This window comes from Schistosoma mansoni, chromosome W, assembly GCF_000237925.1.
Source record: "Schistosoma mansoni strain Puerto Rico chromosome W, complete genome".
NCBI classification, from domain to species: domain Eukaryota; kingdom Metazoa; phylum Platyhelminthes; class Trematoda; order Strigeidida; family Schistosomatidae; genus Schistosoma; species Schistosoma mansoni.
In genome coordinates, this window is record NC_031502.1 from 14,985,939 (window position 1) to 15,008,459 (window position 22,521).

Sequence of the window (22,521 nt, forward strand, 5' to 3'; positions counted from 1 at the left end):
TTCCTAGCATTTCCTCAAATGATCCTTATTGAGAATAAATGATCTAAGCTTAGTCACGACTTAAACTGTACATCTCATTACCCTGTGTAACTTCAACAAAGTTATTTGGTACCGTCAGTAACTACTAAGTCTTTGAATTGGAAATCTGAGTTTTTCTGAACGCGTTTTGAGAAGAAATAGTACACTAGGTTGTTGTCTTCATCAAGTGGCGTTTACTTCTCCCATCATACAGCGGTGTTATGTGGTGCAAATATTTCAAAACTGCATGTGAAGTCAAGTTCATAAAAGTTAAATGAACCTTGAATTATTGAGAACTTAAACATTTGGTGAAATATACTGAAGTGGTCAAGCTTGGTTGTTTGGTTTACTTAAGTTTCATGTACGAGGCCGATGACAAAACATGCAGCTCCGAAAATCAATAGTTTCGGTTTGGAAAGGACAGGTTTTCCCGATTAGGTCTTCCTTCAGGCGAAGGAACTAAAGGTTTCCCTCATAAGGGGATACGTAGCAATTTGTGGTTATTATCCACTGATCATCTTGTTATTGAGTGGGACTCTCTCATATACTGAATATGAACGGGAGATCTACGCATACGACCAAAAGTTCCACTGTTCGGAACAGACACAAGTTAGAGTGATAACGATAATCATAATAATTTGACATCGTGCTTAAATCCGGGAAATCACTGGTTTTGCTGGTCCAAATGTAGAAATCCCGTTAAGTGTCTGAAACGCTCCTTAAAATTAACGATTACAGCTTAGCTAAATACAGAACCTAGATAGCTCTTCGAATTAATAATAGAGTAATAACATAAATACAAGAAGTGTGGTGTCTTTGTTTTGTACTATTTAAATAGCAAGATGTGGCTCATTTCCTAAGTTGTATTAAGCTTTCAAAAACGAAACATGCTATTTCTAACGTGTCCGGAATCAGAATTCCACTTTATTAAAATAAAACAAATTATGAAATTCGTTAGATTGACTCCAGTTCGGGTACCAATGAAGACCAGAAATCGCTCGACAGCTGTTTCATCCTAGTATGAGATTCCTCACCACTTCGAACCGATGATCTAACCAGGGACCGAACCCAGGTCCTACAGCAAGAACAGAGCCATTAGACCTTTGGGAACCGCATGTTATGATGAATTGTGATAATTTGAATTATAGTATAATCTAGTAATCCCAGCAATAACGCAATTTAATCAAGAAGTATTAGATGAGCACGAACGAATGTACTGTCTTTGGAATTCGAAATCAAAACAGTCATCAATACAAAGAAATCATTGGTTCATATAAGCACCACATGGATGTTACAAGCATTTAAACCAATCTCTGCAGAACCATTTCAAGAAGAAATATACCACATGGAATGCTACAACTTACTGACTTTACAAGAATAAATGTTTAGAAATGCATTTTAGATCCATGATCACTGGCTGGTAACTAGATGGATGCTTGCTAAAGGTAATAGAGACCTAAATTCATATATTTATACAACTATAAAGAGAGATGGATGTCTTTTAAAGTGCTTGATTTCGTTTTGATTGCTATGATACTGTCTTAAGTTGTATTACTGTGAATTAAAAAAAAAGCTTATCAGCCTAGAACGAAAGCCCAGAACTAGTAATGTTTCATGATGAGACCGGTTTGGAAAGGACAGGTTTTCCCGATTAGGTCTTCCTTCAGGCGATTGTATTTTATGCTAATATTTTTGATAATTTGGATGACAACTGACACCTAGAACGACAAAATGCGTTTTTAATAAAATTAAATACTAACTGAAGTAAGACATTTTACAATGAAACTAACACATTTCTCTTGAGGAATGAAATGTATATTTTAAGAGTGATTATAAGTAGTAGGAACTGGAGGAGACTCACAGGATGGCGTTTGTATATCACAACTATCACAGGTTTTTGATAAATTCTAGTCTATAAAAACGCATAACCTTATACGCGTCACGAAGCTGGCTTTGTTAAATTTTATGCTACGTACTGTGTTTCCAACTTCAGCGATTCTTCCCGTACATATCTAGCCATCACTTCATTCAGATCTGAAAATTAAATATTCAGTAACATGGATAAATCGTACAATGTTAGAAGGAAAAAATTTCAAGCTTGTGGAAAATGTCATTTTTCGTTTGTAAGTATTCAAGTTATTATTTAATCTGTAGGTTATGGAATATACACAGTTGTCCTAAGTTTTGTTTCACCTAATTATTACTACTATTCAGTGTACTTGATTTCAAATGAAAACCGATCGCAATAGCATTAAACTCTTCACGGATTGATCTGTTTAATGCTAAACTATTGGGTTTTATTTGCAGTTAATGTGGCCGATAGGTTTAAAGTAATATTTTAAATCGTCTAGTTATGTACTAAACAGAAGTTATATGAATAAAACAAAAAAAGTTTTGCAACATCTGGATCATTTTTTCTACTTGTGTTATTCAGTTGAGTTAACATATACCCCTTTACTAGTTTACAGAGCATCTTGTACGTTCAAACAAAATCCTGAAAATGATTAAGTTCTTTCGTTTTCAATTTAATAAATAATATTGATTCCCGTTTGATATCTAGTACAATTAACCATAATTTTCACATCATTAATTACAGTAAAGATAAGTAGAAGTATCGCTGAATTTGTAAAAAAAATCCCCATAATTCATTAACATATAGAATTAAATTTGATCATGAATAATGCTTTTTCGACAGTAATATTCTACATTAGTCATTCACGAAAGAGTTTGCATAGTTGTATCCACCTATTATCTGATGACTAATTTTAATTATTATTACTGTATTCAAGACATGTTATGCGACGGATATATTGATTTTTAATGAAAACATATTTATTACTGTTTCCAGTGCTAAAATTTACTACTTTTACCCATCGAAAGTCACTGTTAATATCTGATGACCACATAGTCTTGAACTCACGTTTGCCTGTATAGTGTATGGGATTTGCTTGAGAAAACTTATTTCCGTAAGCTGTTATAAATAAAAATAATTGCCTACATACTTGTCTTATAATAAATCAACTTCATGAAAAATTACACCATTTAAAGTTAACTGATTTACTTAAGATTAAACTGTAATCTAAAAATAATTTTAAAAATTCTAAATTATACAGCAATGTAAAACATGGATAGGAAACGGATACATTTTTTGTTCAATCGTTTATTGACAGCGTCCGTGCTTCATGACAAATATAGTTTCATACCTCTCCTAATAACTAGATTACTTTAAGCAAGAATCATTTTCCTTAATTAGACAGGGAATTAGGCTTTTAGATATGTGAAAGTGCTATGATCGCAAATTTTTAGTTAATTACTTGTTAGGTCATCTAAAGTTATATTACTCAGCATTGGTTTTCGTCACTGGAAGATATTCTACAATAAGAGCATACAGAAGAGAGATTTAATAATCGAATAATATAATATCATTAATATATTAACGTAATGAAAATAATCTGTCAACAGCGAGCGTCAAAAGAACCACATATCAATAAAGACGAGAGAATGAAAGGCAATTGGTATTTTGTTTTAAAGCGATTTGATTGGATACTGAGTACAGTTGCAATTAGCGGAAAATTTAAAGGTGTTTAACTGAATTACGACTAATTAATACATTAAAATTTTGGTTGTGTACAAAATAGGACACAATAGGACGAAAACACCTTCCAGTGCTTCTAGGTTTTCCATGGTGATCTAGCTTCAATTGACTCATGATCTCAGCTATTGAAAAAGTAAATTACTATCTATTTATTTTAAAATAAATAGGTTGATTACGGTTCAAAATGACACAATCATAAAAAAGCAACGAATAATATCTCATGTTATTCATGGCTAATTGGAATGAAATCAAAATACCTAAAAAGTAACAAGGGCGCTGGCGTTTTGATCGTGAACGACTACATCTACAGAAAATAGAGAAAGTGAATAATGACGAACTGATTTGCAGATGTGCATAAAGTCGTACGATGAAGTCCAGGTCGAGTTGTCAGAATATGTATGAAATTATTGCAAAGCAGCCAACGGAACACAATCATGATCCACGTAAGCTAAAGTAGATGAGGGTAATTAATCATATTATTTCATTTAGTCAAAAAATGTTCACTTTGTGTCAATACGGATCAACTTTGGGAAGAAATTTAAAGTCTCCTCCAGATTTCTACTAAAATAATTTAAGTAGAATATCTTTGTGAAATCAAAAAAGATTGTCGAACATTTCAATTAACTCAATACAGCTATAGGAACAAAACGGAATTTAATAACTAAAGTGCCATGAAATTTCGTTCATCAATTTTTAAAGTTTTCAATTTAAATTATCCAACACGGTTAATAATAAGTAGAACATCAATTTGAAGCGATTGTATGTGGTATATTGGTGCAAACTACGCAAATTTGTTAAAACTGAATGAAGGAACTTACTGACAGTCATAAACTCTTAGTCCGGAACAAACATAATTTACAATATTATGTAAATTACAGGACACGTCTTGTAGGTTTGCTAAAATTATGTATCAGATTACCTACATACGTAGTTATTGTAAATAATTATTGATAGTATAATATAGTCTGTTATTTTAAGTGAATAAGCACACGAGTTATGAGCAGTAAACGTACATCATACTCACAACCATGCCTTCGCTCTTCTAGTAATATAATATGCTTGTTAACAATGTTCAAGATTTGCGTGGAGATATCGGCTTTGGTGTATACAGCAGAATCAATGTCATTAATAAAGGCAATGCTTCTCATTTATCAGTAATACTTAATTATTACCTGATGATTGCATATCTTTAGATGAAGAAATATCCTAAACGTACAGTCTCACAAAACTTTATTAAAAATAATCCATTTTAAAGATGATAATTTTTAAGTTACTTAAGCCAACCGAATGAATTTAATGCATACAGTTTCCTTTTTTGAAAAGAATGAGAATAACTAATTGAGCGGAACAGTATGAATCCATCTTGTTTCGTTTAGCCCTCTTCAGCTGCTTACAACCTATAATGTTCCATACTCAAAATGAATGAAGTTGGTTGAAAGTAATTTTGAAAAAATGATAGGATGAAATAGAGAAATTCCATGTAAGGTTATAAAGATTGAATGAAATATAGGAAATAAATACCAGATGCTAAAGGTCATTTCATTGTTAACTGTTTAATTTCAACTCCGTTGTCTTTCACCATAAACCTAATTCATGTTCGAGAACCCTTTCGATAATGAAAACAAAATGTTACCTAATCTCCTTAAAAAAGATCAAGCTTAGTGCATGTTAAAATAAAAATGAGCTTAATTCTCAATGCACAAATGACGACCGAATGGACAAGAGTTAGGATGATGGTAACCAGAATAAACCGATTCCCTCAAATGTAAGGTTATCAATAAAGTTTAAAATTATCCTTAACTACTATAAAACAACGTTTAATGTGACAAATAATAAAACATTCAAATGCGTTGATTTGTCATAGGTAAATGCAACAGAGTGGTTAACCGAATTGTAGACCATAAAAATTTCAAAAGATCATCGAAGACAACTAGTCATAAAAGTAATTGAGGAAAAAAACTGACTAGAGATATAGAAGTAAGTACTGATAACATTTACTCGATAATGGTACCGTTGTGATTGAAACGTTTATCTCTGAGGATGCGATGACGTTAAAGTTAAAGCCATAAATACAGATGGAGCGGTTAAAATAACAGTACTTATTGACTAGATTTAATAACTAATTTTACGTGGGTTAGTAAAAAGAATGTATTGAAGAGGAACATCATGAATGAAGTACTCTTCAAACTGAAATGGTAATAATGCATGTCTTTTTTGTTACATCCAAATGAGTAGAAAAATTGTGTTTCTGGGGTTTCGCGACTTAATGTAAGCCACTTCTTCAGCGTAAATATTTACCCTATGCTCAATCTATTTAAAACTATCAAGTCCAACCTTTGCGTTGAAATGGTAATGACATTTTATTCACAATAACAAAAATTTCTAAGCTGAGTCTTATTCAACATACTTATTTTTGTATTGTAACTCATTACGATAGACATTAATTTATACTTCACTGAAAAACTGATGCTCACATGTCCATTTGTGAGTTTAAATAAGTTTTAGTGATGCCCGTGGGTTTAATGAAATTGGTACTGTGAGGAAGAAGTGAATATAAAATTGAGTAATTTATTGTAGTTTTAGTTAATGTAGTTAAATCAGTCGATGATGCAAATTGTATAGATTTATTTATAAATATCTATATCGATTGCTGCTTAGTTTAATATAATCAAATTTCTTCATGAACGAGTTAAGCGGATTATATATAGTTCAGCTTAATATTAATATAGTTTTTAAATAAATGATTGTATCTGTTGTGGATTGATTTTGCGATGTGAGTAAAGTCTTCTATTCTTCCCTAAATCACACATTATCGGTTCTTGTTCAGTTAATAAAGGGGCACGTAGCTCCTTTTGTCCGCAGGATATATCATGTAACCGTATCAGTATTTTATCAAAATGCACGTTTGTGTAGTATGCCCTGGTTAGTGGATGATATTTTCCCCCGTGAGCTAACATAAGTGGCAGGGTGAAGATCGGGCTAATTTCTAACTCTGTCTTAACATGGATTAACGGAAAAAGGAGTATTGATGAGATATATATGTGAAGTTGTGAGGAAGAGAGAATTTCTTTACGGTCTCTGTCCGAATCACCTTTAAAAAGAACGAGGAAGTACGAGTCTTGATCAGTAGTGGATGCTTACATCTGTTGTGTGACTAGTTAGTTAATAAAGACTTATTATTCGCTTCACAATAAGGTGTTACAGATGAATGTAAGCCCTGTATATCAGCAATGAGACATGTTTAAATAAAGCAAAAAGAGCAAGATGTGAAGGATAACATGAATTCACTATATTTCATGGTTTCTCACCATGTGCTCGTGGGGTCATTTTAAGAATGATAAAAGCTGAATTATAGGAATGCATTCGTTGCTGAATCTTTTCACAATCATTGACCATTCAAATTACGTTGCACTTGGAGTCACTTTATTTTAAGATTTTTTAACTCTCAGAATCGTACCTACCTAAACACTTTGATTACTTGTGCTGGGAATTAATTAATGAAATTAATGTGGTCCTCAATACTTAGATTTATTGAAGCCTTAACCATACTAAGATTCAAGAAGCCCTTATGTGTTCAAAAATAGCTTGTCCTCACTTCAAACCAACGCTGTTATTTAGAGTGGCATGTTTTTACATCAATTCTTTCTATTGTCTTCCGATTCTAGTTTTACCTTTATTTTCCCATATTTAAATATCTTAATAAGTAAATAGAATATCAGTTTGTTCGAAATATATTGCGCTAATATATCACATAGGATAATCTTCGCCTTCTCATGCAAAGATTTTACCAGCAGAATATGCACGTAATATTTCCAGTGACATGGAATTACGAGAAAAAGTTTAAATCCTAGTAACATACGTGTCCCCCAGTTACAATATACCAAATTAACGACTAGATAGAATGGTATCTAAAATTGTATTACTTTCATATTTCAACAAAAATAAACATTAGTCATAGCATAATTTGTTCCTTCATTAAATACTAGCTCAATCCTATTTACGACATATAATACAATAACAATACTAACGAAAACGTTTATCTCATGATGGAAAATCAATCAAATGATTTAGTCAGTAAAGGTGCTACTGACACCTATGACACTATTTTTAAATTCTCATGTTCTGTGTTGTATTGTGAGAAATACAATTATGGGTGAATAGCTAGTTGAATTATATTATTTTAATTGACTTTTCCATTTACACAACAAGCAAGAAATTTATTTTTTATAAGTATTAAGTATGAATTTTGGCTCGCATACTGAACGTTATAGTTATACTTTAGTAACAAAAATCAATAATCACACTTCTTACCACCTGAAATGAGAAACACAACACGAAACAATCGGATTTCTAGTTGCGTTTACTGATAAATTAAACCAGAAAACTGAAGTTGATTAAATATAGGGCTGACAATCAATCAAAATGATTTAAATTAGATTTAAAAGAAATCAAACAATGTTTACTTTTAAGAGTGATTGTTTGACATCATATAAGTCTCAACAACTCACAATTGTGATTAACAAAAAGGCATTGCGAGAAAACATTTATGTAAGTTTATGAATCTAGTTGGAACGTTAGAATAGAATTTGGAGTTTGTTTCTCATAATACTATCTTAGTATACAGTTAGTCTATTTTTAGTAACAGTCAAGATATCCAGATAGATCTTCCCAAACTAATTGAAAGACAAAATGTGAATGGTTCGAATTTTTTTACAACAAAATCATTAATGTAAGGTTGTCGGTGATCAATGTAACACAGTATATCAGGTGTGAATCTAAGTCTTGTGTCAGTTCTTCGGAAAGTGCCAGGTTCACAAAGAACGAATCATTACGGATACTACAACATCCCCGAAACAAATATATATTTCACCCTACTACCATTGATGAGTATACTATGAGCTTGTTTCTATATCAAAGTTATATGCTTCCATGATAGTTCTGAAAGGACTGAAACCATATTTTTAAACCGACATTTCAAAGAACTGGATGAAATGAAAGTTATTTATGTTGATATTTTATACCATTGTTTACAAAGATGCGAAGACAGTTTATTTTTAAGCATAAATTAACAAATAGGAGTTCGATTTCAAACACAATTTGATATTGTAAAATAGAATTAATTGTATTTTAGGATTATTTATCACAAGTTTACAATTTTCTGAAGAATCAACATCAGGTCACCAGGTAAAATATCGATTTCAAAGTCATGTTAAAGGACTGTGCAGTAATTACCAGTTTTTAATGTCTTTTTAATCACTATTTATTTATTGAATGAATGGGCTTTAGATTCATTTTTATTGTTTCTTTGGAGCTAACGGTAGTGGGTTCGAGTCCGTAAGTGAACATCAACTCTGGGATGCAGGTACATCCAACCGAGTCTCACATAGGATGAAACGCGCGTCATGGATTGCACTGTTAGCCACTATCCATCTTTGCTTATAATGCTTGTGAATTAAGGTTATATCAAGGCAATGAGCACAGTATGCACATATGCCAATAAGAGACTGATTAATTACAGTCCTAAACATCAATGGGAAGATTCAAGTAAACAATACCAATATCAATAGTTTTGATTTACAAAAATAATTATGGATTATTGTTTTGGTGTGGCTTGTTTTGGAGCAACATAAACCATAGCCCATTTATCCCTTTCTGGTTTTAAAAAAACATAGATCAGATACATGCTCCTACTGACAGACGTAGTCAGAAAATTACTAAAAAAATAAGTATATAAGCACGTGAGATGATAAAACTATTTTTACTGAGGTAAGCTATCTGGTCACTGAAAACCTTGATGGATTAAAATGATTTATTAACTTTGTATCAAGAAGAATGGTTATTTTTCAGTATCGTTTGTGAATAGCCTGTTAGATAAAGAAAAATATATTAATGTAGAACGTACTAGATGAAGCAATAAAAGGGTTTGTCTGTCCCTGTCAACCAGCGTCGCTTGTTCACTAATATCCGATTTTACAATAAGAACTTATTTGCGTACATGATATCTCCATGATATAGCAGATAAATACCGTCTTGACATTTGAGATTTTCATTATTCTGTCAGTTTACTTATGTAAATGGTTGTTACTTGTTTCTATTCTCATTGAGCATATATTTTTCCCGTGACTACCATATCTTGTCGTAAAAGCACCGAATAAACTAACAAAAAGATGAATAGTCAGTGTTCCACTTCTAATAAGTTTATACTATGAAATTTAAAATACATCCAGGTCTGTTTACAATTTCAATTTCAAGGTGTGGCATTTGTGTTATAAAATTTTATGATGATTGTTTATGAAAATATGTTAGGTATCTTGCAATCTCAACCAATATCAACTGGTTCATACGAGTATGATATGTACTTTCAAGCTTTAAAATGCATCACAACAAACATTAATTGACGTTTAGAAATCGGTAACTGTGTTGATATCCTGATGTATGACTTTTAATGAATCAATATCTAGCTAAATATGTATGAAAGACACATTTGTATATTTTAATTTATAGATGTTAAGTAATGATTGATATAGCTTGAAAAACCTTGACAAATATGCAATCTCAATAGCTGAGATCATGAGTCAATTGAAGCTAGACCACCATGGAAAACCTGGAAGCACTGGATGGCCGTTTCGTCCTATTGTGGGACTCCTCAGCAGTGCACACCCACGATCCCGCCTCGCGAGATTCGAACTCAGTCCAGTGCTTCCAGGTTTCTCATGGTGGTCTAGCTTCGATTGACTCATGATTTCAACTATTGAAATCACTATAATATCCACAAAACCCCTTCTGATATTAATCAACATATGCTCACTAGTGACTTGCTCCAAGAGGTATTTCCTGGAGTTCTAGTGAGAAACAGTGACCAGAAGAGGTCAACCGAGTCTGTTGTGAGACAGCAACTCACTGAAGACAATGATAATAAGTCTCTCAGTTTCGTGGATCGGTTGAAGTTAGACATTAACACCGTTGGATGCCAGCTCAGTGGTCTAGAGGTTAAGCGCTCGCGCGCGAGACTAATAGGTCCTGGGTTCGAATCTCGTGAGGCGGGATCGTTGATGAGCACTACTGAGGAGTCCCACAAAAGGACCAAACAGCCATCCAGTGCTTACAGGTTTTCCATGTTGGTGTAGGTTCAATTGACTCATGAATTCAGCTATAAAACTACCAACATCTCCACGAAACCCTTTCAAATATGCAATCGTTTATTGTTTAGTACTTTAAATAAATAATCCACTTGAACGTTAAGATAAAAATAAAGTCAAAACTTATTCTGAAACCTTAACTTGTTCAAAAAAAACCTTTGCAAGAGCATTCCAAGCATTGGGTAACATATGCAAGAATTCATCAAACAAGTTTTGTAATTTTCCTCTACTTTCATACATTGTTTATTACCTTGTATCACTAAAACTTTTATTTAAAATCTTTAATAGATTTCAAGTGATCATGAATTTTTCCTGAAATGCTGCACTATTTGTGCATATGCAGTTTCAATTATTTACTTTCACCAATCATGGCTGAACTAATTTCTAGAAAATGATACTTTTTTCTTTGATTTTATTAGTTCTAATACCTTTCAAATCTAAAGTGAAATGAAGTTTTCTAGAAATGTTTTAATTTTTTAAAGCGTGAATGTTTCATTCATATTTGTTTGTATGTTAGGATCTGCGTTTGTAAACTGGTTTGTCTACGTACATTTACCTTATTTAAAGGGAATCAATCGACTGACAAATGTAAAATTGGTAATCATAATATTGATAACAACCATCAAAAGATAATGATAGCAGAACTTTCTTACAGACGGGCTAACTACAGAAAATATAATTTGATTTTATTTCTTAGACAAACGTTTGAAGTGTCAACACATTTCTAATTTTTAACAGGTTTTGTTAACTATCTGATAATAGAAGGTTGTAGTAATCACTAATGATCGAGATAATGGTGGTTTGACTGCGTTCACAGACAGTTATTGTTCTTCAGTTACACTAAAATTAGGTTAATACGATATCGGCATATTTTAGATAGTTACTTACTAGAAATGACATGAAAGCTAATTGAAGTTTACCTGATAAGATATAGTTTTCAAATGCTTGATAATGTTAATTACTCCGAAGGCTTATTTATAAAGCATAGCGTTCTCCAAGTGTTGCAATTTCAAGTGTCAGTCAGATTTTAACTGCCGAATTTTTTTAATATTGTAGGATATTTAGACATCCTACTAAGATGGACCTTCGTTATCAAGAGAAATAACTACAGCTGCAAAAATTAGTTATTTAGCTTTACAAACATTTTGGACTGAGTATTTTGTACAGCTGACTAATTTTTTTGAACGTCCTCGACAACTTTATGATATTTAGTACTTTTTCTCTTACAAAGCAATCTTTCAAAGAATGCCCTACAATAAAATATCCTTTGCAAAGTCCACGGTTTATAAACAGTGTGCCTACATTAAATTAATTTTAATTAACGAATAGTTATTAGAACTATAAAGATATTTTTGATTAAGCGGAACAGAGAGAAATCGATCACAAAATTCCACCAAGCTAAACACTAACCATGTTAATAATTTAGAGTTACGACAATGATTATTTATATCAAAAAAATTTCACGTAATTGGAAATCTTTTTATGGAAGTGAATAAATCCTAGAGCTGACGATAACAAACACAGTTTTTCGGTGCCGAAGTATTCGAAGGCCCATAAGGGAGATCATTAAAATGTCAAAACGCGTAATTTATTCCCGACAAAAAGAAGAATAACTAAAACCTCATTTTAGCCAATCAGTGCTTCAGTTCGCTCTAAAATGACATTGTTCTGCAATATATATATATATATATATATATATATATATATATATATATATATATATAATAGTTTAGTACTAAAGATTTTCATTCACGCTTCTAGATATACCACTTTTTGAAAACTGAATTCCTCATCAACGGCATAGTTTATCGATGAAGCATCCACCCGATTGATATCTCAAAAAAGTAATACTTTACTGCATGTCATATATTCAACGCCTATACTGGATAATCAAAATTTTAGCAACAAAAGTGTTAGAGACCAAATGTTTATTGCTACACGGTGATTTATTCTTCGTAGAAAAGCATGAGAAAAAAAGACAAGTTTTTACAGACAAATTCCACACTTTTTTGCCAAGAAATCATAATAGTTCCTGTTGCCTCAAATTGCGTAAATAAAATTGACTCGTCTCTTAACTTATTCTACAAACGCTTAACTAGGCGATAGAATTGTGTAAACTGCCTTATTTTAATAGAATTATATACCTTTTCTGATTAAAATTAAATCTCTTCAAAAGTGAAACAATTTGTTGGAATGCTCAAAAATACTTCAAGATACATTTAGTTAGGTGTTCTTTTGAATATGTAAGCCTAGAAACATCCACTTCAAATTGAATCAAAGTTCTAAATACCTTAAGAGTAACAAAACTGAATTATGGATTCTAAGTAACCTTGTTTTTACGAATCGGTGAGAAAAGTTTTAAAATATTTTTTTGTATTTACTCTTAATTTCAATACATGGAGGAGTTTTATGTGATCATGCTTCCTCAGGATGTAAAATCATCTGGCAAACATTGATGTGATGGCTTTGTTCATCAAAGTTCTTGTGTTAACTCATTCGTAAAAGTAAACTAGTTCCCATGTTATTACAATTCTAGATGGAATCAAAGAAAACATTTATTATGTGATTTTATTGGATGAGAACGACTGATCTTAAAAGAATTAATATTTGCTGACCAACTACACTCGCTAATTTACGAAAATATTCAAGTTGAAAATTACTCAAAATGATGACCAGACAACTAAAGGAATACTCATTCCATAAAATTATAGTCCTTTAATAACTCCGCCTGAAGCCCCTCTGGGGTTACTCTCAGTCCCAAGCCCGGGTAAAGGAGGAGGGTTGAGCATGGGGTTAGCGAACCCATCCCGTAGAAAACTTACTCGCTAAAAAACGCTAACCAGAAAAAATAATTCAAGCCATTGAAACTCTACCCTAGGAGTTAGAAGGTCTTCATTTGGAAGAGTTATGACGCCTTATGGTGAAAGCTGAGTTCCTTCGGAAGTCATGAGGCCGATGCCCCTTCTAACAACCAGAGCAACTATTAGTTTAGATACATGGAGTGTCCGTACAATGTGGAGACCGAGAAAGTCATACAAGTTGCTGCAATAATGAAAAGATGCAACTTGGAGGTGCTTGGAATCAGTAAAACACATTGGACGCAGTTTAGACAACAACGACTATCTTTGGGGGAGCTTCTTTTATTCTCCGGTCATGAAGAAGAAAATGCTCCACATACAGAAGGAGTTTCACTGGTGCTGTCCTAACAAGCACAAAATGCACGTATAAGATGAGAATCTCATGGACCAAGGATCATAAAAGCCTCCTTCAAAACAAAGAAAGATGAAATTACAGTGAACGTCATCCAATGCTATGCGCCTACCAACGACTACGGTTAAGACGTTAAAGACCACTTCTACGATAGGCTGCTGTCGATCGTCGAGAAGTGCCCAACAAAGGACCTGACCATTCTGATGGGAGATTTAAATGTCAAGGTTGGAATGGACAACACTGGATACTAAGACGTCATGGGACGACATGGACTGGAAGAAAGGAACGAAAGTGTTGAGAGATTGGCAAACCTATGTAACTTCAATAAACTGGTCATAGGCGGCACTATATTCCAACACAAACGCATTCACAAGACCACATGAATTTTACCGGACCACACTACACAAAACCAAATTGACCATATCTGCATCAACAAAAAGTTCAGGAGGATGATGGGGTATGTGAGAACCAGGAGAGGAGCTGATATAGCCTCAGATCATCACTTACTGGTCACCAAGATGAAACTGAAACTCAACAAGCACTGGACAACGGGGCGGACAACATCACTAAAGTTTAATACGGTCTTTCTTCGGGATGCTAACAGACTCAGCGAACTCAAGGCAGCCCTCAGCAATAGGTTCCAAGCCTTTCGCGATCTACTCACTCGAGAGGGAACTACCATGGTGAACAACTAGAAAGGGATAAAAAAAGGTTCTTGGCCACACGAAGCCCCATCACAAGAAATGGACCACTGTTGGTACACTGGATAAGATTGAAGAAAGGAGGAAAAAGAAATCAGTAATCAATACCAACTGAACAAGAGCAGAAAAAGCCGAGGCATAAGCCGAATATACAGAATTAAACAAGCAAGTGAAGAGGAGCATCAGACCCAACAAACGTAAATATGTATAAGATTTAGCAATGAAGGCGGGAAAGACTGCAAGAGAAGGAAACATGAGACAATTCTATGATACAACAAAGAAACTCACTGGAAATTACTGTAAACTAGAACAACCAGTGAAAAGCAAGGAAGGCAAGGTAGTCATCAATATTGAAGAATAGAGAAACAGGTGGGTAGAGCACTTCAGGGAACTCGTGAATCGACCAGCCCAACTAAACCCACCCAACATCGAACAAGCACCCACGGACCTCCCAATAAATGTTCACCCACCAACAATTGAAGAGATCAGCATGGCCATCAGACAAATCAAGAGTAAGTAAGTGAGTAAGTATGCATGTATGTGTGTATGTATGTATGCAATAGTCCTTTAAGGAGAATGAAGCTGTAAATCGTTTGCGAAAGAAATTAAATTTTATGAATAATCTCGCCTTAAAGAATTTTGTGTTCCTTACACATTTACAATCTGTTGTGTGAAGACAACTCAAAATCTCAGTCTTCAGTAAGAATTATCCGGAACAAAACCTCATATTATGATGAATGATTTACTTTGTGTATTATTTAATATTTAACATTTTTTCAAACTTGGTAACTAAACTCAAGATAATCACAACTGTTACATGACTATCTCTGCTTTACTGAATAAAGTTTACTGACGTGAAGTCTACGATTTCAACATCGTTATTACCCACTCCCAAACAGAAGCTAGCTCGGGAGATGAAGCCGTAGTGTAAAAAGTGATTACAATTTGTCAAGTAGATCAACCCTTAGGAACTTTGAAACAAGATTCGTAGAGCTTTATATCTTAATTAATACATGATTATCAACCTAACTAAATCTCCAAATAACACACCGGTGTTTTAAACCATTACAAGAAAAATGCATGCATTAATATAAATGTTTCATAAACGCTTTTATAACCCGTTTAAAAAGCGTTTAGTGTTTTAAGAAAATTGAAGTTGATTGGATATTCAGAAAATCAATACTGAACAAGGAAAGTTAGTCGTTATGTATATACTACACAAAAACACTGTTCTGAAGTATCAGACTATCTATTGACCTGAAGCATTATTAAAAACACTTTTCATAAAGACCATAAAAAATTGTCAAATTACTGTTCACTTCATAGCTGAAATTACAGAGCAGTTTTATCGCTATTTGTTTAGTGTTTATTCAAATTCACATAGAAATCACCACTAAAATTTCCACACACATACCACATATATTGAATGGCAAGCCTAAACATGTGAACAACCAGGCACTAAATACCAGTCATGGTGTTAGAATATAGTGCCTTCGGTATAAGATATTCTCAAGATTTAAAACAAACCTACTAGAATAAAAGTTATATTGTTTGAAATAAATTTTGACATGAGCAAACGTAATTTTATTTTCACTTGATGATTTTGAGAGCAAAACATCAGATCTTGACCATCGATGGTGATAAGCAATATACACATAGGAAACTATCTTACTATCTAAGGCTGATACATTCTTTACTTGTGTGATCCACTCTTTAGCGGTAGATAAGTTGAGCTAAGATAGTCATTTTGATAATTGTGCATCAATATTCTGTAAACTTATGCAACAAAAAGATAAAACCTCTCTAATCTGTAACAGTGAATATTAAATTTACAGATCATACACCTGGATTACCAGTGATTTTAAGTTGAAAGAAATAACTTAAAAACATTGAAAACCAGTTGTGACTGGCCAGGAAACGTTAACATTATTTACTTAAAACTTCCATATATTATCCAAGTTTATTTTTGTTTGTGAAGGCGCGATATCCAACATATAGTAACCAATCATCTAAGCGACCTAGTAAAGAAGAATCGATATTTATGTGGGAAGCGAATCAACCAATCAAAACACAAACGAAATTGGCATTTGAGCCAAATTATAAAAAAACCATGCGAGTAGATAATCAAACCGATGAAAGCGAATATAAATATCTATATCATATATTGTACATATTCCAACAAATTTAGTAAAACCGATTAACTGGTTAAAAGGTTACGTTCCTTTCGTCAGCATCTTGATTTCTCTTAGAAAAACTATGCTCTCAAAATAAATTTAGTAGTGTGTGGTCAGAGAAGATTCCCTAATTTTCTTACTTTCCTACAAGAGTTATATCTTTCCTAAAATTTTGATGAAACTCCAAAAGGTCAGAAAATGTCAAACTATACTAGATATGCGTCAGCTGATGAAAACTGTTTCTAGATTAGAGACCTACAATACATTAGAATGATTTAATTTTAAAACATCTTATCGATTGGAACTATTCCTATTTCAACAACTCAAATGGAACAAAGTAGATCTTGTCACTTTTAGAGCCACAAACTTTTTGACGGTGTGATGAAACGTGAATAAGTATACCAAAAAATACTTTTCACAGGTACCCTAGAAAGTTTAAGATACATATTCAACTAATACTTGGATACTGGAGATAAACTGTAGTGTTAAATTGATACACAAATATAAGCGAAAATATTTCAAACAACTGTAGTAGTGACAGATTAGTAGTTGATAAAGTCATTGATGCGGCTCATTGAGCAACCTATATTTGTGAATCATAGTGGGATTTGCTTATAAAATAAGTTACAAGTAGTTCATTATATCTTGTAACATCTAATTAGCAGTAAAGAGACTTTGTGAACAACTGACGCTGACTAACTGCAAAGATATAATTTACGAGTGCTAGTAACTACCGAATCAACACTGGTAACGTTGGTCAAATTTTATTTATTGAGGTATGGATATAATCTTTTCATGATTTTGATTTTTTGCTTTTGTAAGTAAAAATTTGAACGAGAGGTGGCCTTTTTGCTCAGCTAAAATACAAATATTTAGTACAATGAATACCCGACTTATTAAGTTTAGGAACTCAGAGAAATATATGCTGAAATTCAAATTTGTTTATGAACACATTGAAGTTAATTTAGAGGTAAATAAACATGGTTAGTACGATATGAAGCGATTGCTTAAACAGATAATTAATTTTGTGTACACGAGATGACATCTCTAATGCAAACAATCACAGTTCAATGAAAGTCACGCTTTATACTTTCATTTTCATAAACAAAATAGCTTAAGTTTAGTATTGAAAATCATTTTAGCTTACAACTTATTGCTCTGTGAAGTATGACTGGACAATGTAAAATATGAAGTTTAAATAAGTTTAAAAATGAATTCTGTTCTATATAAGAGAGCTGTTTTGTTCGTATTTTCAGTATCTACGGTCAATTTCTTAGTTGAATAGTTTGAAATCCTCCTCTTATGACCTGTTTTATTCAATAGATAACCTACGAATTGTCGAGATAATCACTAAGTATCACTATCAACAAGTAGGTGTGAAATAGAAATGACTTTTATAAGTAAAGGATACCATATATTTTTATTTCCCAATAATCTCGAACCTAGTGATAAGGGTATTAATGAAACAGTGATGTATCTGAGAATGAATGAATAAGTGTCTTAAATTACATTTGATAGAATTAACAATAAATATTCTTTCAATTCCCACATACATTTTTGTTCGTAAATTCAAAAGTTATTGTAGACACAGCTTTATCAATGTTTTAAAGTGGTTTAAAGACTAGATCCCATTGAATTATGTTGAAGATTCTAGGTTAAATATAATTAACCAACTAAAATTTTAAAGTTCTTTATTTTCGGACTGAAATACCAACCTGATGGAAACACAGTTTCCGTCGTTATATTGCTCGCACTCAAAAGTGAAGTAATTTACTAAAAACGTCGTAGAATTCAAGACGATGATCTTTTCATTAAAAAAAATATGGATAACTAAAGGGATTAAACTTTCATATAAGGCACATCCACCACAAAATTCAGACGTAATGGAGCCTATGGTCGATTATCTATTTGCATAAAATAAAGCTTTCATAGATGTAATCATGGTGTTAATGTTAATACATTTCAAATTTCACATGAGCGTTACATTTTGTACAGTCATCATTGAATAAAATACCCTACTTTGGCTATGAAAATACTTACTAAACTTATTTTCTTTAGGTTTATGATTTCTTCTTAATTTATGTCGACTTAATTACTTTCACTATATCTGACCTCAAATTATTTTCGTTATTCTTTTTATATATAAGGATTACAAGGAATAGAAGCTAGAGTATAGTTCCGGAAACTGTTTTTTTTTCGGTAACCAAAAATAACTATTTTGCTGACAAAATAAACCACGATTATGATTATTGTTTTTTAATCAGGTATTGTAACAACCATAGCCTCCAGTTATATTGAAATTCAGTTGAAGCCTCCACACGACGATTTCAAGTTGACATAAGGCGGTGGTAATTAATTTTCCTTAACTGTATTATTTTCCATAAATTATTTTTTATGCAGACCGTGAAAAAGTCACCTTACATCATTCTTACTGGGTTACAGATTGCTATACATCGGGGCTTTCAATGTTCCCCTTATAATATTCAGGAATACAGAAGTTCTGAAATGGTAAAGTTACCTTGTCATATATTTCAGTAAGCACTAAATCGGTAAGGAAGATGCTGTGAAGTGTTATTATTTAAATCTGAACATACAGAATTAAAGTCTTCTGATAACATGTTTACCATGTAATTTAGTAGTAGTGTAGTGAACAAGGAACCCGACATTCTTCACAATTTTACATTAGCAAGATAAGAAGAATGCCAGAATAAAAAACTACTTCAAAATAACTGATTCTCTTAGTAACTGAATCCATTACATGGTAGATGTTCAAGCATATAAATGTTGCTGTTTATAACTAGGTAGTTTCTATGTGTTAGAATGGATACTCAATCCCAGTTTCTACTCGCTAACTAAATTAAAATACTGTTATGATAGTCATGTATCCTGTATTCCCAAGTCTCTTCTCAATAAAATATCATACATGAAACATCTAAGATCTCGACATATCAGAGTTTTCATCTTTTTCCCAAAAGTAACATTCTCTTGACTATCTATGCATTACGATGCGTATGCACTGCTTGCAGCTCTTCTGAAGAAGAAATTGTAGATACTTCTAATGCACAAGTAGTTCTCCTTAACTAGATGAATAAGCGACCAAAACACAACATTGAAACAGCAAAAAATAACCAAACCTGATTAGGAACAGTTACAGTAATGGATTTTTATGTCCCAGGAGAAGATAGTGATGTGATTGACACAACAGTATTTATAATACTTTATATGCAACAGTGACCAGTAAGAATAAGTGTGAGCTGTGCGATACGGCCACGTAGCAAGGTTTACAGTAATACTGTGGTATAAAATTTTACATTAATAACTGTTGTTGTGGGGACGTCGAAAGATCATAATAATACTGAGTCAACCATAACAACACGTAACTTTTTTTGAATGAGACGTCGGTTCTTAGAAGGGTTGTTTTCATTTTTAAATAATTGTGTATCGGATAACTACCTAAAACATAATTCTACATTTCCTTTCTACAAACTGATGGACCAAACAGCAGGATAAATCTAACACGGTACATGTATAATCAGTCAGTTGTGATAACTAACCTATCATGTGGAGTCGTATGAAGGGTGGTTATCGAGTGTTACGCGGAGAAAGATTTCTATTGATATCACCAGTAGTATCTTGCTTGAATTCTAAGTCCATGGAACACAATATTCAGCCCTTCGAAACTTCTGTCGTAGCATATTTTACTCAGCAAATGGTAGCAAGTGTATGATTTTCTTGAAAAGCTGATTTTAGAATGGCTGTTTTATGCTTCAAGCCGCCTGCTGGATAAATTTCACAATAGAATGAACATTGAAAACCAATTGGTGTTTTACCTTCTTATTATCATAAGTTCATAGCAAAGTCAGTTTTTTATGAACCTTTCAGCGTAACATCATTTATTCTGGTAAGTGAACTATCAAAAAAAAGGATCTAGAGTAAGCATTCATTTTTCATTACAGACTATAAAATACTCGATCTTTTGTACACCGGGCTTACCATTACATATTATGAATACGTCATTGAACAAGCTCTTCCGTAAGTGATCTTCTATGATCAAATGGCGTTTACAGGATTTTTTATCGAGGTTATAAGGAAATCAGCCATGGCACACTCAGTAGGAATCTTATACTGTAAATACAATGCAATAATCAGGCTCAAGTACATGATCAAAACACATCTCAAAGTAGGTTCCTAAAATAAGCAGTAGGACTTCGAAGATATATTCCGTTTTTATAGAAGTAATGACAAACAGGCACAGAGCTTTTCTTGATGGCGAGAATACAAGTAGCAAACTAACATCTAATAATATTGTCTTATCGGCAACAATCAATCTACTTACTACCTACATATAACGAAAATCTATCGTGCAGAGAACATTTATTTTAGACTTAATTCAACGGTTTGAGTTATCCACTATGTAAATAAGTATCATTGTGAATCAATCATATCTCGATTAGAATGAAGAGGTGTTCCAAACCTATGTATTTTATTTTAGTCACATAGTTAGGATATTTTAGGATCTGAGATTACACCTTCGTGTTTCATCTATTTTAAGGTATCCTTTAATAATTTTGGTTCTATTTCTTACTCTCTTCATGAACGTTTCGTACTCTAAATTGTTGTAAAATCTAATACCACAGTCATCCTTTTATATTGTTCCACATGCCGAATCAGTTATTACAAGTGACGAAATGAGTGTGTATGTCAACGGATCCCGTGGACCTAGGTGCATTTGTTTTTAGTTCGAGGCCTATTCTACAAAGTAGTTTGAAGCATCTCTCAGAATGACCAATCAAAGGACAACGAAGATAAAGTAAGTCATGAACTACGAAATTCTATCCTGGTGAATACATATATAGACCTAAGTGTGTAAATTTGATATAAGTAAACTTAAAAAGGCTTATATTATTGCTATTATCCACTAAATATATGTCAATAAAGTTGACTTTTATAACTACTTAAATAAATAAACATAAAGATATCAACAGCCTAGTTTTTGAAGAGAGCTACGGATAATAAAAAAATAAGCTGCCTCATCTCTAACGCACCTGACATTAATAAAATTGAATGGACCGTTTGGTTTATTCATTGAAATTCCTTCTAATCGGTAAAATGAATTCGATATAGCTCACATGGTACATCAAATAAAACTTATGAGTACTCGTGGAAGGAAATACCAGAGACATATGCTTGTATCAACAAATCATGCAAAAATGTGTGGGGAAACAATATTTCACAAGGGGGGTTTTTGTGGAGATTTAGTAATTTTATAGTTAAGATCATGAGTCAATGAGGGCTGGACCACCATCGAAAACCTGGAAGCACTGGACGGCCGTTTCGTCCTATTATGGGACTCCTCAGCAGTGCGCATCCACGAACCCGCTCTCGCGAGATTCGAACCCAGGACCTACCAGTCTCGAGCCGGAGCCCTTAACCGATAGACCACTGAGCTGGCATCCAACGGTGTTAATGTCTAACCTCAACCAATCCACGAAATTGCGCAACCAACTTCCAATGTACTGAGGTAGATACCTGTCTCTACCTGAGGAGTCCCATAATAGGACGAAATGGCAATACCAGACGCCAGTAGACCGGCAGAGCGGTTAACCTCCACACAGTCATGATCTCAACTATACACTTACTAAATCTCCACAAAAAACCCCCCCTTGTGAATAATGATCATATGC